Source organism: Bidens hawaiensis, unplaced genomic scaffold, assembly GCF_021521415.1.
Source record: "Bidens hawaiensis isolate Kalapana, Puna unplaced genomic scaffold, B.hawaiensis_p1.1 tig00021989_1, whole genome shotgun sequence".
Lineage (NCBI taxonomy): Eukaryota > Viridiplantae > Streptophyta > Magnoliopsida > Asterales > Asteraceae > Bidens > Bidens hawaiensis.
Window position 1 is genome coordinate 72,233 of NW_027493403.1, and position 17,445 is coordinate 89,677.

At 42.0% G+C, this 17,445-nt stretch overlaps 1 long non-coding RNA gene and 2 pseudogenes across 1 annotated transcript; all 3 read left to right on the forward strand.

The window, feature by feature from the left end:
- The first annotated feature begins 10,569 nt into the window (after window positions 1–10,569).
- Window positions 10,570–10,702, forward strand: LOC143564356 (small nucleolar RNA SNORD14; annotated as a pseudogene).
- A 177-nt stretch (window positions 10,703–10,879) lies between these two features.
- Window positions 10,880–10,974, forward strand: LOC143564357 (small nucleolar RNA SNOR75; annotated as a pseudogene).
- Window positions 10,975–14,470: 3,496 nt separating this feature from the next.
- Window positions 14,471–17,334, forward strand: LOC143564336 (uncharacterized). The gene is made up of 3 exons (XR_013140850.1): window positions 14,471–14,588; window positions 16,004–16,167; window positions 17,164–17,334. It is a non-coding gene; the product is annotated as an uncharacterized LOC143564336 (long non-coding RNA).
- The last annotated feature ends 111 nt before the right edge of the window (window positions 17,335–17,445 follow it).

Here is a 17,445-nt window from a genome sequence, read left to right on the forward strand (position 1 = left end):
AAAACATTGACCTTATATTAAAAAATGAAAATTAAACGAAGTTAAAACTTAAATTACATATTCAGATCTAATTTGTGTAAAGACACAAAAAATACTTCAGATTATTTATTTGTTTATCAAATGACAATAATGCTCTTGAAAATTGAGTCAACTGATATTGTTTATTAGTGTGTGTTTAAAGGGTAAACTTATAAATTAACTAATAAATTTTGAAAGTGAACATTTATAATGAGGACAAAAAAAAAATGAATACTTCTAATGAAACATATATAAATAACAATTTTAACATTAAAGTCAAAAGATTGATGGTTTAGTGAGTTCTGAGTAGAGACTAAAATCGAATGTGAAAAGTAGTTGACTCCTAAAACAAATTGGAAGCACAGTTATAAGACGCCAAACTTTAACTTACCTTTTCACATTCGAGTCACACTTGATCAATAATGGAATTTAATTTTACTAATAATGTATATTTCGAATGTGGTAAAATGTTGATGAAGTTTAGTGACGTATTAACTTATTGTGGTGAGACCTTTTAATCAGATGATAAAATGGATCACGGAGTAATCCATTTTATTACCCTTCTTTATCCTATAAATGCAATCATATGAAGTAATATAATGAATTTAGTTTAGAAAACCAAATAGTATAAAGGTTGGTTTTAATAACGGTTCAATTAAGTCATATGTGAAGTTTGGACAAAAGAGGGGCGAGGGGAGAGTGGATTCTTCATTAATCTTCGGCCTTGGATTAAGTTAAGAAGAAACAATAGTTTCTCTCTATATTTTTTATTTTGGGTATAAGAATAATGAGTTTGGAAAAGAACATTCCACGGGTGAAGAGGTAGGTCCCAGCAGAGCCCAGTTGGACCCGCAAGACTCACCTTAAACAGGGACGTCTGCGCAGAGACCAACTGGATCCGCAGGACCAGCCATGCTCAGAGAAGTGACGTCCTTACGCGCAGTATGCAAGCTGGTCCCGCAGGAAATGCCTCCCATGGTGAAGGACTCCGCCTGTTCCCGCAGCCTCGGATACAAGCCATGAGGGAAGGCCACCCGCGCAGCATGGCTACACGCACTAGGTACTTAGCTCTCGATCATTCAGTGTCACCTGAAGGAATGAGCAAAGCCGGGAGCAATCCCGCACAGAGGCGGGAGGGGGAATACTCCCGCCCAAATAAGCCAGTCTATACTGAAGGACCTTTCACTGTACCTGACGAGGTATGGGCGAAAGATCTGATCAGGGATACGACAGCTCACTGATACAGTATGGCGAGCAGCATGCTCCTGTACTGTATCACTATTAAGCCGCTGCCTACTCACCAACTACTGTCATACCACGTGCGTAGCCGGCAGTTGGTGGAAAGGGAATAGTATACAGCAGGCCTGGTCGCTATCAGCCGCTGCCTACCCACCAACTACCAGCAGGGCACGTGCGTAGGCTACTGTTGATGAACAGGAACACTGTTGTAGCCGGCCATACCTCCTTGGAAACCTACCTTCGGCTATAAATACCCCAAATGGTATGATCATCTAAAGGACAACATATCTTACTACATTATCATCATATTATACCTGATATCTGCTCTAGCAATCTCTTAATATACTTTTATATTTAAAGAGCAATCTAGTCTGATTCTCACGCCGGAGGGTGGTCACAAGGAGGAACCCCCCCCCTTCTCAGTGACGAGCTCACGGTGTCTGTTTTGCAGGTTATCAGAAGAACCATCTTCCAAGGGTCTAACCCCTCGTGGGAAACAGCTATCCAACCCCCAGGTTACCAGTAATCTGCCCGGGGTCAGGTTAGTGTTTCTTCATTGGCGCCATCCGTGCATAAAGCTAGAACTTTATTTTTCTCCAGTTTTTTCAAACTTCTACAAAGATGGTTAGAGAAATTCCGGTAACCATAACCCCTGCTACTAGGGGGAATACCGGCAACACAGTTTTTACGAACACTACCCCGGCTACCGAAGCCGGGGCAAGTGAAGTAAATTTTACGAACACTACCCCACTTACCAAAGCTGGGGCAAGTGCAGTAAATGATCGCCTACTGGGATCCACTGATACCCAGGTTGAGAAACGAAGACTCCCCCGCCAAACTCTCGATGAAGTTAAGGCATGGGCGGAGGCACGGCAAAAGGAATTCCAGGCTGAGTTGGACGAACGCTTGCGTTCCGTGCAACAGGCCGACGAATTCGAATACTGGGAGGATGACTCGGAGGAATCCGACTCCGACGCGAACCCTCGCCATAGGGCAAAAGGGAAGCATAAGGAAACGGAATCCCAACCGAAAAGGCATTTTGGACAAGCCTTCAAACCAAAAAGCACAGGTGGAAGTCCACGAGACTTCTCTAAAACGTTCAGACCAAACGTTGCAAATGCAGGAACGTCCAAATTTGCAAGGGACATTGCTGAAGCAATCGCCCCAAAGAGTGCCAAACAAATGCCCAACATAGGCACATATGACGGTATATCTGATCCAGACGATCATTTGAACAGGTTCATAGCAGGGGCAACCGTCAGCAATTGGACGGAACCCACGTGGTGTTACATGTTCCAAATGACGCTGGTTGGGGCTGCTAGAGCATGGTTCGATCGTCTACCGGTCAACCACATCTACGACTGGGCAGACTTCCAACAAAAGTTTAGCCAACACTTCAGCCAGCAACGGAAGTATACCGAGGAGCAATGGACAATCCTCAAATGCATACGAGAGGAGGACGAATCTCTGCCAAACTTCATCACTCGCTTCAACTCAAAGAAGCTAAGTTTGGGCAATATCAGTGAAGATCTTGTTCGCGCTGCCTTCATCCAGGGCGCACATGACCCAGAGCTCATCCGCACCCTAACGGGTAAAGATGGCATGCCATCCACATGGGATGGCATCATGACAGCAGCAAAACGCTATGCGGAAACAGAGAAACAACTGGGTAGAGATCTCCCACAGAGCACAAACCTCTACACCCAGAGGACGAGAGAAGACAACGTCCTCACCGCCCGATTAAATAAAAAACGAAAGCTAGGCATCTGGCAGTCAAGGGTAAACTTTGACACCTCATCCGGCTTGCAAAATCGGTTGGGCGGAAGGGATAATGTACAGTCGCACCGGAACTCCAGATGGACGCCACTCACCAAAAGCGTCACTGAGATATTCGCCACTGAAGGGCTCCCATGGCCAAAACCGCCAATAATCCGACATCGTCACGATGCAGATCGGAGCAAATACTGTGACTTTCACAAGACAAAGGGCCACAACACGGAAGAATGCATAGACGTAAAAGATATGGTCGAAGCATTTGTCAGAGATGGGACGCTCGCGCACCTCGTGGCGTAATAAAGGCTGAGCAGGCAGGTGCGTATAGAACCCCAGCTGGGGAAAACACGAATCAATTCCAGCTTCAAAATCGAGACTACATGCTGCGTAAAGAACGAGATCCCGAACCAGGTGCGTATCGGCTCGATGGCACTCCCATCCCAACAAGGAAGGGAGCTCATTTACACAGTTTGCATGTAAATCAATTCCAATTTGTAAAGAAAAGGCCAAGAGCCACTTCTAATGGAAATGATTCTCTTTAAGAATATCGAAGCTGATGATTTTACATTTATACTTTTCTGGACACTAATATGCCGGTTTTCACCGCATAATTACGTGAAGTCATTGCATGGGAAGGCGGTCCTACCCGCACGAACCCAATAATGTGACAAACCTTCACGCAGGTCAGTTGAAGGGGAAAAAGTTCAGCACCCAAAAATGAAAGTGCCGGTCTATCCGCATGAATCATTAACGAAACTGAATAATAACCTATCAACAACCGCGCGTCGAACGGTTAAAACTATCCAACACTGGTGACGGCATTCACATTACGTGAAGTCGTTGCGTGGGAAGGCGGTCTTACCCGCACGAACCCAATAACGTGGCAAACCTTCACGCAGGTCAGGTATGGGTAAAGTTTTGCCATCCTACTAAGTGCAAGTGACGGTTCTACCCGCACAATCACGAAAGAGGAAGCAAAACTTCACACCTATTATCAACCACGTTCAAAGGTTAACTTATCCTCAAAAGGTAAGAAAAACCTACACGCAGGTCAGGTATGGGTAAAGTTTTGCCATCCTACTAAGTGCAAGTGACGGTTCTACCCGCACAATCACGAAAGAGGAAGCAAAACTTCACACCTATTATCAACCACGTTCAAAGGTTAACTTATCCTCAAAAGGTAAGAAAAACCTACACGCAGGTCAGGTATGGGTAAAGTTTTGCCATCCTACTAAGTGCAAGTGACGGTTCTACCCGCACAATCACGAAAGAGGAAGCAAAACTTCACACCTATTATCAACCACGTTCAAAGGTTAACTTATCCTCAAAAAGTAAGAAAAACCAGCACGCAGGTTAGATAAAAGTTAAAAGTTTAGCCATCCTACCAAGTGCAAGTGACGGTTCTACCCGCACAATCACGAAGGAGGAAGCGAAACTTTAACCCACTATCAACCACGTTCAAAGGTTCTTATTCTAAACACTTGGAAAATTGCCAATTTAAACCTAGTATGCAAGTCATAAGTTTATAAAGCAAGGAACCCAAAGAAGGAAATAACAATCTTATACGCAAAAAGATTAATATTTCAAGAATATATTACAAGAATGGCCGGGTAACTACCCGCCTAAAAGAAAAAATAAAAAACTATACAAGTCTTAGCAATGGGAAGGGATCTTCAGGATCAAGCCTCAGGGCCGCTACCACTTGGACCCGCTCCGACAGAACGGGGTGGTTCGAGGAACGCTTTGAGGACAGCTAACCCATCATCAGCAGCAGCTACTTCGTCCACCTTCTCCACCACTGGATGCGGGAAGGCGGCGTATTGGTTCAATGCTTGGTCATAAATGGCTTCAGTATCCACATTGAACAAAGGGAAGTTGGAAGGCGGGACGCCTTTCTCAACAAACCCTAGACCAAGCATGAAGCCGGCCTTTTCCCCATCATCATGAGAAGCGTTGAGGGCTGCGGTCATAGCATCATCGTAAGAGGTCTCTGAAAAGACCCGACGCACAACCTACAAAGAAAACACAAGTATTAGAACCTTTTCTTACAAAAGAAATGCGTGAAGATAAATCTAAACATACCTGGGGCAACGCTTCTCGAAGAAGCCATCGGAGGGCAGCTTGAGCTTCGGTATGGGCGCGTTCGGCTTCGCTCTTGTTAAGGTTGGCAAGTAAAACTTCCTTAGCGGCAGCCTCTTCGACGCCCTTAAGCTTCCGCTGGGTCTGGTCAAGCATCCCCCTTTGGTCCAGGATTTCCTGGAGTTTCTTGGCATCTTCCATTGCCAAGGCATCATGAGCGCGTTGGAGAGCCTCTAATTTGGCCTTGAGCTCCTCATTCTCCACACGCAAAGGCTCAGCAACGGCTTCAGCCTTGGCAGCCCTCTCGGTTGCGTTTCGCGCAGTCTCCCTGGCCAGCCGAAGCTGTTCATTCACAGCTTGGGCACCTTGGAGCGGGCCTCGAGTCGCGCCTGAACTTCAACCTCGAGGGCCTTGAAGGCCTTCTCCTTGTCGGCGGCAGCTGCCACCAGCTGTTGGTTCTCCTCCCGAAGAGCACGCGCCTCAGATATGTCCTTGGCGTGAGCTGCTTTCAACTTGTCGTTTTCACGACAAAGCAGCTCGACGCGCGGCTGCATCCGGGCCTGGAGAACCCGAAGCTCATTAGTTAGCCTACCCTCCTGGTAGCTAACCATGGCTTCCCCCAACGCGCCCGGAGGAGCAGCGTGGCGAGCCCAGTCCACGCACTCCACGGGTGTGCGAAGGGTTGTTCCTCGGCGTATGTTCCATCGAGGAACATACACTTCATTGGAATCCGACACTGCAAAAGAAACAAAAGCAGTAAGGAAAAGATGATGAAAAACATAAGGGAAAAAGAGGAACCCTACGCACCTGTAGGGTCAATGACAGGCCGATAGCCGCCAAACCCATCACCTGAACCTAAAGGAAATCCATCCAACAGGTCAGGCAGACGGGAAGGTGGCAAAGATCGGCGTGAAGCCCTGCGCGTACCTGATGGTCCGGCCATCGGTGCCGGTGGCGCGGGCATGGTGGCAGCCGCCGTGGTCGCCGTCGTTGTCTCCGCCGCGGTCGCCGCCTCCTTAAAAGCAGCAGTAACCGCCGGTTCCGTGAAGGATGCTGTAAAAATCGCACTCACAGCCGGCGGTAACGTCATCTCGGCCGGAACAGTTGGCTCGACGGAACGAGCAACTGGACCAGCGGATGCAGGCGCAGGCGACTGGGTCGACGCCTCAGGAAGGCTGACCGAGCCTACCGTCATTGGCGAGGAGGTACTCCCCTGCGTTTCACCCAGGATTGCGTCAACATCCACGCCTGCACAAAGAGGAAAGTGTTAAAAGAAAGTTATGAAGTGACAAATCTACAAAGGCATTATGATTATACTTACGGGTTTTCTTGACCCTGAACGTACGGACGGGCGGGGAGGAACCCGAGGGAGCCGGCCTCTTGGTACCGGTCACCGTCGTCTTCGTTGGTTCTCCGGAGGTAACGGTCGTAGCCTCCGGAGCAGTGGTCTTCTCACCACCGGGCTTCCCCGCCACCTCTTCACTATCTGACTCCGTGTCAGATAGAACCACTGGATCAGCTGTGGCCTTCTCCTTCCCCTTCACGCCGGCAGCAGTCTTCTTCTTCCGCACAAGGAGAGGACCATCTGCGGATTCCTCAGAAGACAGGACGTAAGGATTTTCAGCAACGGGTACAGCATTGAGGGGTTCAGGATAGAATATCTCCTTACCTGGCCGCCGGTGGCTCAGGATCTCTTGGCCCGGCGGATAGACCTCCACAAACCTATCCGCCGTTTGCTCCAGGATGGGCAACTCATTGTCATCCAGAGCACGAGTGCCCACCCGCACAGGACTGTCAGCTTCCCGCGGGAACAGGAGCGACTCCAAATTATTCCCCTCTGAAAGAAAAAGAAACAGTTAGAAAATTAACTAATATCAGCAAGAAAGACAAGACATACCATAAGGAATAGAGTTCAAACCATATTCAAGAAGGATGGGAAACCGGGACGCATCCTTCCATACCCGGCTCATCCCCAGCAGCACCATCCCGGACTCCGCAAACCGGCAAACCGGAGATTGGACCCGGGATATCTTCGCGAACCATTCCGCCTCCTGGTAGCTGGAAGCGTGAAGGCTCGGAAGCGCTTGACCCTTCTTGAACTTCATAGCAATGGGGATGGCGCGGGCAGAGATGTAGAAGAACTCCCGCTTCCACGATCGGAGACTGCGCTCGGTCACGCAGATCTTTAAACCCTTAATACGGGTTGTTAGGGTGTACCACCCCTGGACGCACCTCCAAGTATAGAAGGTCATCAGGCGGTCCACGTAGGGCTCAATACCCAGAATCCGGCACACCCACTCGAAGTGCCGGACCTTGGCAATCGCCATCGGATGCACCTCGGTCAGGTGCACACCGTGCCTCTCCAGGACACGATACATAAACTTTGTCAATGGAAACCTAAGGTTCCCATAAACAAAGAATGCAGCATATACCCCGATCTTGCCACTGGGGGCATCGTACACAGTCTGGTGGGATTCAGGAAACTCAGGCTCGAGAGACTCGAGCATGAACTTCCTGACTATGTACTGGTACTGATCGAGAGGTAGAGCACACTGGCACTCGCCAGCAGTACTCCTATCGTCGGCTACAGCTTCAGCATCATGAGAAGACATTTTTGCAGAAAGAAGAGTGATTTCGGGAAAATGCTTGCCTGAAAAAGGGGAGTATTTGCCGGAAATCACTAAGAAGAAGAAGAAGAGAGGGGAAAGTGTGGATTACAAAGGGGCCTCTCCCCCTTTATATACTAATCGCAATTAATGCAGTGAATTTAATGCGGAGGAGAGAGAAATCGAAGGTGCAATGAAACTATGACACGTGGCAAAAAGCAGGCTGGCAACAGCTGTTGACAGGACGCGTGCCAGTAATTTCGCGGCCACGCGCCCGAAAAATCGTGCCCACGCGCCAGGAAAAGCGTCTGGAATGACCATGTTCTGTCACGTCACCATAACTTCCTGCACGTCCTGACACAGTCAGAAGAAACCGTCGCACGACGTTTCAGAGGTTTGGACTGTTCTTATCTTTCCACCAACTCTTCGAATTTCAAAATTCAAAATTCAAAAAGATTAAAAAGTAAGCAGGAAAATACCCCTTACCTTGGCAAACAAGTAACCGTAAGACGGATGCGGGTACAGTGTTAAGGCAAAACCCTTCACATACCTAGCACCCGCAGGGAATTGAAGCCAAGAAAACCTTGGCAAACAAGTAACCGTAAGACGGATGCGGGTACAGTGTTAAGGCAAAACCCTTCACATACCTAGCACCCGCAGGGAATTGAAGCCAAGTATACCTCGGCAACCAAGTAACTATAAGACGGGTGCGGGTACAGTGTAAAGGCAAAACCCTTCACATACCTAGCACCCGCAGGGAATTGACGCCAGGAATACCTTGGAAGTAAAGTAACCGTAAGACGAGCGCGAGTACAGTGTTAAGGCAAAACCCTTCACATACCTAGCGCTACGCTAGGAATTGAAACCAAGAAGGATCTTCTGGGAAATGCTTGCGGAAACGGAAATAACATCCCCGCATAGCGGGAACATCGAGAACTACGTTGTTTGAAGCTCCGGGATGGAATTGGTGGTTTTAACATAATTGATCACTATGTTCAAAACTACCAAAACCTCATGGAGAATCCACACAAGTGGGACTCAACGCTCATGACTTGCGAGGAGGTTACAGACCTACCCGCATCATACCCAAAGACCAAGCAGGAAACTCGGGAATTTCTGCAAGTGACAAGGACTTCCGCGGGAGGAATCCCCATGGAAAACCTTAAAAAAACCCTTTTCAAAACCCTTTTCTTAAGTCCAAAAGTTCACCTCACTTTATTAAACACGCATGAGAAGAACATTGGACTGGGGGGACTTGAAGAGGTAGGTCCCAGCAGAGCCCAGTTGGACCCGCAAGACTCACCTTAAACAGGGACGTCTGCGCAGAGACCAACTGGATCCGCAGGACCAGCCATGCTCAGAGAAGTGACGTCCTTACGCGCAGTATGCAAGCTGGTCCCGCAGGAAATGCCTCCCATGGTGAAGGACTCCGCCTGTTCCCGCAGCCTCGGATACAAGCCATGAGGGAAGGCCACCCGCGCAGCATGGCTACACGCACTAGGTACTTAGCTCTCGATCATTCAGTGTCACCTGAAGGAATGAGCAAAGCCGGGAGCAATCCCGCACAGAGGCGGGAGGGGGAATACTCCCGCCCAAATAAGCCAGTCTATACTGAAGGACCTTTCACTGTACCTGACGAGGTATGGGCGAAAGATCTGATCAGGGATACGACAGCTCACTGATACAGTATGGCGAGCAGCATGCTCCTGTACTGTATCACTATTAAGCCGCTGCCTACTCACCAACTACTGTCATACCACGTGCGTAGCCGGCAGTTGGTGGAAAGGGAATAGTATACAGCAGGCCTGGTCGCTATCAGCCGCTGCCTACCCACCAACTACCAGCAGGGCACGTGCGTAGGCTACTGTTGATAAACAGGAACATTGTTGTAGCCGGCCATACCTCCTTGGAAACCTACCTTCGGCTATAAATACCCCAAATGGTATGATCATCTAAAGGACAACATATCTTACTACATTATCATCATATTATACCTGATATCTGCTCTAGCAATCTCTTAATATACTTTTATATTTAAAGAGCAATCTAGTCTGATTCTCACGCCGGAGGGTGGTCACAAGGAGGAACCCCCCCCTTCTCAGTGACGAGCTCACGGTGTCTGTTTTGCAGGTTATCAGAAGAACCATCTTCCAAGGGTCTAACCCCTCGTGGGAAACAGCTATCCAACCCCCAGGTTACCAGTAATCTGCCCGGGGTCAAGTTAGTGTTTCTTCAACGGGTATGAGGCAGGTAACGGATTGAGTGGTACCCAACCCAATTACACAAAATCATATACTCATTTATCTAGACAAGATATACTCATTAGTCTTGTTAGAGCGCTCTCACGGTCTAGACAAAGGGTGCGGTGCCTCTTGAAACCCTCTCATGGAATAGAAGCCATAGAGGCCACCTAGTATTAATCGTAATAATCTAAGACAAGGGTGTACTCTGCAAATCCTTCTCATACTTCTTATTCAGCTTAATAATTGAGCACTTACCGATGAATGTGTTGCCAAACAACCCCTAAAACTTTGTACGATTTATACGCTGAGCACCTTTTTTACAATATTATTATTAGTAACCATAAAAAGCCAAAAAAGTTAATAAATGAAATGGCATCTATATTAAAGTATAGAATTTTAAGAATAATTTGGGGTTACATATATATTTTCATAATAACTTTTGGACGAAACTGTAACAAAAAAGCGCGACCGTCAACAAAAACCCTAATTCCCAAACCCCTGTCTATATAACAACACCATTCTTCACCACTTGAAATCATCCCAGACAATTGTTTAGTAGCATTTTCTTCATCGTTTTGTATATTGCTGTTACATTATTATTGTGAATTGGGTATCGATGATGAAATCCTTTTAAGGCTTGTTTCTCATGAACATTCGCAGTGGCCGCCTGACTGAGCTTTCGCCTTCGCCTTCGCCAGGCTTGAGAGCTCGTGCTGCTTTATCCTTCCTTGGATGTCTGAGATACTCATTCAATTTGAAAAGTTTTATTAATTTGTTAGTTGAAACTGGTGATGATATTATTAAGGCTTGTTTCTCAGAAACATTCACAGTGGCCGACCAAGAGCTTTCGCCTTCGCCAGGTTTACTCCTTCCTTGGATGTCTGAAGTTAATTCATATTATTATTTTATATTATTAGGGTTTCTCAATGATGATTTCATTTATAGATGACGAGTCTGATAATATTATATCCATTCTATTCATCATGAAGACCAATCGAGGCATTTGTCTGAGAGATAACCACCCTATTTCTTTTCTTTCATTTTTTTTCACTGTTTATTTTTGTTTTATTTTTAAATTCTGTAGATGGAATTAACAGTTACCTAGGATTGATTAGAAGTACATTGTTTGAAAAGTCAAAATTTGGTTCATGTTGTGCTAATTGTTGAATTGCAAATGTCTAAAGTTTGTCCCACTGTTTTCCGAGTTATTGCCAGAATAGAAGTAGAGACAGACAGATCTAATTTGTGGAAATTTTTGCAGAATGTAGAGTGGATGATTGTTAATGCATGCCGGAGGCGACAAATGCCCCGCACTTTCATTATTGGGTTACAACTGTGATATATGAGTTAGTATTGTCCCCTTGGGTTACAGCTTGGAGAGCCTTTTCTGATGCAATAAAATGAATTCTGTTTCTCCATCCAACACTGGACTGTGAACACCCGAACTACTTCAATCCTAGCAGCTTTAAAGGATCCTGTTAATAGACTCATGTACTGTTTGTTTATGTTTAATGAGCTATCTTTGTGTAATTGGTTAAATGGGTATTGGACTGTTATTTTTCGGGTTTGAGTTGGGCAACTGTCTAACGAGCTATTTATTTGTTATTTTTTTTAGATTAAGTAATGAGATTATAGCTTTATAAGCTTTTTATCAAGTTGTAGAAACTTAACAAATTAAAGTTAACATTGAGGCCAAAATTTAATTTACAAATGTTCTTGAAGGAAATGCACATTCATGGGTACTACCCAGGCACCGACTAATGTTGTAATGCCAACTTATTTCTAGCTTCTGATACCTCTGCAAACCACAAAATCATTTGTGGTATCTACTTACAATTACCCTAAAACCTTTTTTTTAATTTAAAATAAATTAAACAATTAAATGTAATTAAACTAAACTTTGCTATAATTAAAAATATACAGAATGCTATTTATATGTATAACTAGTTTGAGGCCCGTGTATTAAACATGTAATTGTTGAAAATATTAAACTTTGACCATTAAGTCAATAAATTGATCATAAATTGTTAATACAATTACAATTAAATTAAAATTACAGAAATTACATAACTAAAATTACACAAATATGTTATATATAGGTAAAAATTTACTTTTACACTACATTTGTGATTGTATTAGTAGGTATACATTATTTATTAAAAATTAAAATCTTTAGTTCATTTTTGCTTGCAACTCTTAATAAAGTAACATATAGACATGCTTATAACTCTTGATATAGCCATATATAGTTGTTCGTGTGAGAAAAAAGGTTCTCTAAGTACATACCAACTCTAGATAAATGATAATATATATCCATGGTACTAATAAAAAAATATTCATACGCATAAAATATCATAGCTTTTAATCAATTAATATGATGTAATTTGAGAACATCTGCTCGTGTTTATCTAAAAAACATAATTATCCCAAAAAACTATATACTTGAACTTTGATGACATAATCATCATTAGAATCAAAAAAACTTGAAATTGATTGATCATGATAAATTTGTTGTCATTAGTATTCTGTGTATGACAAATTTTTAATTGACTTTATATTTTACAACTATAAATTGTATAATCAAACAACATAAAAACCGAAAATTTAAATTTAACAAAATGATTTGTTTATTTCATATGAATGTAATTGTCAGGAAAATAAAAAATACATACTAACATTAAAACCATGTCCAAATAATAGTGATTATTCTGAGTTAAAAGAATTTTAGAAGATTTAAAGTTGCATAAAGTGAATGTAGTGATTCTTAGTTATAATCGTTGAAAGTAGGGCTGTCACTTTTACCCCTAACATGAAACCCAACCCAAGAAAACCTGTACCTGAACCCAATATAACCCGACCCGAGAAACTCGAGCCTAAGAAAATACTAACCCGAACCTGAACCGAAGTAATTCGGGTTGGTTCTTGGGTTCGAATTCTAGGTTTCGGGTTAACCCGAAAACTTTTAGTTTTAAAATCATATGTATTTTTAGGTATTAAAGGCTAAGCCTTAGCCGCTGACGTTATCAGGATTTAGTCCAAGTCGATTGTTCTCATTCCACATATTATGAATCGAATGTTTATTATTTATTATTTTGAATATAAACCATAATAACACTTTAATTAACACTTCAAACTTCACTAATTGTCTCTAGTCAATCCGTATGTAGAATACTTATTAAATGTAGTAATAGATTTAGTTGGAATAAACCTTAATTTTAATGTCATATATTGAAAAACCATATATGAAAATTGGTTAAAAAAGATGAGAAGGGCTATGAGATTGATAAGTGACAAAAATGGTAGGCTTTTATTATAATAGATAGATTTTCATCATTAGACATGGAGAATTCAATGAAATTAATATGTTTTTATTTCTTTTAACTGAAATTATATTGTTGATAATTTCTTTTAACATGGTTTAGGGTTTAAAATATTAATAACAAATAAATACATATATTAGTAACATAATTTGTGTCTATATTATAAAATAAATCAAAATAGAATGTTATGAATTTATACCTATTCAGAAAAGGAGAAGTTCGATTATTTCCGACAACTTGTCATGTCATGTCGACAATAAGTTTTCTTTTAGGAAAAATTCTCAAAATAACCCATTCATAGAATATGTTTCCAAGTTTATCCCCACTAATTCAAGTTTCCAACTTTGTCTCTTTGGTATCTCGTCGTCGACGACATGATAGCGAACACCGACGATGCGTTACTGAAACAAATAGGATAACGACACGTGGCCGGAATCTGTGTTGATGATGCGTTATGTTGCTAGCGTAGGGTAGCGGCGATGCGTTATGTTGCTAATGTAGGGTAGCAACGATGCGTTATCACTAACGCATTGTGGAACCCTTGTGTTGTCATAACAAGGTAGCAGCAACATAACGCATCGCCGCTACCCTACGTTAGCAACATAACGCATCGTCAACCCTATGTTATACGTAACGTAGGGTAGCAACGATGCGTTGTGTTGCTAACGTAACGTAGGGTAGCAGCGATGCGTTATGCTGCTAACGTAAGGTAGCAGCGATGCGTTATCCACTAACGCATCGTCAACGACCTATTCCGACCAGATTCCGGCCACGTGTCGTTATTCTATTTGTTTCAGTATCACATCGTCAGTGTTCACTATCATGTCGTCGGCGACGAGATAACAAAGGAACAAAGTTGGAAACTTGAATTAGTGGGGATAATCTTGGAAACACATTCCCTAATGGGCTATTATTGGAATTTTCCCTTTCTTTTACTAGTAAAGTTAGATTATGAGAATGAAATGCAAAGTAGCAAGTAGTTGAGGGACAAGAAATACATATCGGCAGACACCTTTTTTGCAATAATTCTGTTATCGTTTATTAACTTACCTGTTTGTTCACAGCAGCAGAATCATCATCATCATCTTCTTCTTGCGATCCATTTCCAGCCCACTCGCATTCAATCAAGGTATCAGTGTGCAATACAAAGAGCTAAAATGTAACAATCTGCTATCATTCAATTCAATTCAATTCAATTCAATTAACCTTTTAGTTTTAATTAGGGTTTGAAGAAATGGCTTTGAGGCAATTGCGTTGGAATTCGACTGCGTTCTTTGCTCGATATTCTTCCAAATCTAATCCTTACCATGGTATGGTAATCACATGCACACACTTCTTTTTTGTTTATTGATTTTTTATGAATGTGGTAGCTTTACTGTTTCCAAAATGTTCTCATAGCTTTACGAACATCTCACTTTCATCTCATATCATATATATTTTATTTATGTCTTTACAGAAAGTTAATGCAAAGAGCTAGAATGTATTATCCAGTGTGAAAAACAAAGCCTTAAATTCGTAACTAAAACAGACCAGACGGACTCGTTTTCCTAGGGGTTGAACTATCGCAACGGTTATGCCAAAACGTAATTACTCTTTGTGAAAGGGTATGGCGCTTTAATTTCAGAACTAGTTTTTTGTTGGGAACCATGAAAACCACATGTTTGTAGTGCATCAATGATTTAATGAGGTAGTGGGAGTGGGGTAGGCGGTTATCTTTAAAGCAAGTGGTACAAGTATATTATATGTTTCTCGCTAAGGGTGGCAAAACAAACCCAAATTTTGGGTCAGGATGGATCAATAGAATTTTGCAAGATGGGTTGGGAAAATTCTAGTGACTTTTGGTTATAGGTTAGAATGGGTTTGTTTGTGGGTTAGAATGGACTAAAAAAAGCTCTATCCAATTTTATTTCAAACAAACCCCACGAAACCAAATAGAAACCGAGAAATCAAAACCGAAATATTTGAAACCGAACATATACCGTAACCGACCAAAATGAAAAAAGCAAAACGAAACCTAAAAAAAACCCCGAAAAATCAAACCTGAACCGACACAAAACCGGATTTTTTTTAATGAACGGGGATGGCGAGGGAAACATTTTAGTTGTTTTACCTTTTGCGTTTTTGATTTATATTTTGAGTTATTATTTTTTATTAAATTTTTTGAATTTTTTAGGGGTTTTTGAAACCCTTTGTATTTTAACCTTTACTTGGGTCAAGATGAGTTAACTTTACACATTTTGACCCATACCCATCCTAACTCTCTATTTTAAAAATCCATCCTGACCCAAATCCATTTTAACCCATCATACAAATCCAACCCAACCCATTCATATTGCCACATCTAGTTCTCGCAGTTCTCAACATAATCTTGGTTCTGAAATGGACGCTCTCCTATAACTAGATAAGTGGAAACTTAATCAGAGAGTTAGCACTACTGTGAGTTAGTACTGAGCATTGTTTCCGTCATGCGCTCAACCCCTTGGACCCCATCCAACTATTTCCCCCCTTGATTACTCTGGTCTAGGAGCTTCTTCCATTAGAACCTTAGAGGTTTCTTAATTCTTAGTGCGCAAATTCATAATAGTGCTTGAAGTTTGAACTAGCAGTAAAGCATGTACAACACACCCCTCAACTCGTGTAATTGTTTATTAAGATTTTCGTATTTGGTCTTATGTAAATTTAGTTACACCTAAATACAACAATGAAAATTGTTTGATGTTTACAGTGAAAGTTGGGATACCGGAGTTCTTGAACGGGATAGGGAACGGTGTCGAGACTTATGCAGAAAAACTCGAAGCTGAATTTGGAGATTTGCAGAATCTGTTGGTTGCTCGTTCTATGAAGCTCAAGAAAATCAATGTTGGAGGCGATCCGAAAGTTTGCAAACATGTAAGTATAATATTATCTGACTTGATCTGATCGTGAATTAAGTATTTGCTTCATGGCGCTTTTTGAGATTATGCTGAGTGGCATCTGTTTTGTTTTTGCTTGTGCCTTTTCTTTTGGATTACATATATGATATAGGAGCACACGCGAGACGCTTAAAGGCATTTATGCCAAAGGAAAAAACGCAATAGTTTCGTGTGTGCGAGATATTGCTCTATGTGCAACCAAAAGCGGCCTTCCTCATCATGTAAACAATTTATAATCTTTTCACCGTTTTGGGTCAAAGTTGTGGAAGGCCTATATGTTAAAACATCCAAAGTGATGAAGAAATTATGAAGGGTTTTCTTGATATGTAATACAAACGAGAGATAACTTCTCGTTATAAATAAAGCTTATTTGGTTGAACATAGATTAGCGCCTCACTCAGGGAATATCTCATAGAATAGTAACCAAGTTTCAAAAGTGTTCCAATTAGGTCACTCATGCGTATTTTTCCCAAATCGGGTCACTAAATCTTCAAATAAAGTCTCACATATGTTTTTGTGCGTCAAGAAAGAAATGGAGGATAAGATGTGGGGGTCGGAATTTGCAATACATGTAGTTAAAATTAGAAAATTTTGAAAAACGTTAATTATATTAAAATTCAAAAAAATAAAATAAAATTCACTTCGCCACTCAACGTCAACATAATAAAAAAAGATAAAAAGATTTCCTATATAAAACATGTTAAAAAGAGAAAGGCTAAAAAAACATGTTAAAACCTTGAATTTAATAAAATATAAAAGTTGAGTGACTTAATTGGAACACTTTTCAAAGTTGGTTACTATTCTATGAAATTGCACTTATGTGATACATGCGAGTCAGCTTTTGGGACCAAAAAGCCTCGGATCATCTCATGCTTTTTTTAACCAAGATGCACATGGAATTATGGATACATATTTGCATTTGAACTTTTCTTGAATTATTGGAAACTTAAATATTGTGATTTTGATGCAACAGAGAAAGCTGATATTGAAGTATGCCCACTAGTGCAGGCTAGGACTTTGGAGGCCTCGAATCAAACCTCCAAAATCCAAAAAATGAGACTTGGGAAAGCCATATTAGGAGATTAATCAAGACGTTAAAAGTGTTTTGACAATAACTTGCAATCATGATTTGTTTATTTTATGTGAGGGTTTATATATGCATTAGATTGTGTTAGTTTCAATCATTTTGCGCTCTACATGAATATCGAGAAACGAAAACTGTGCGTGCAAAAACTGTGTATTTTAAGTTTAGTTC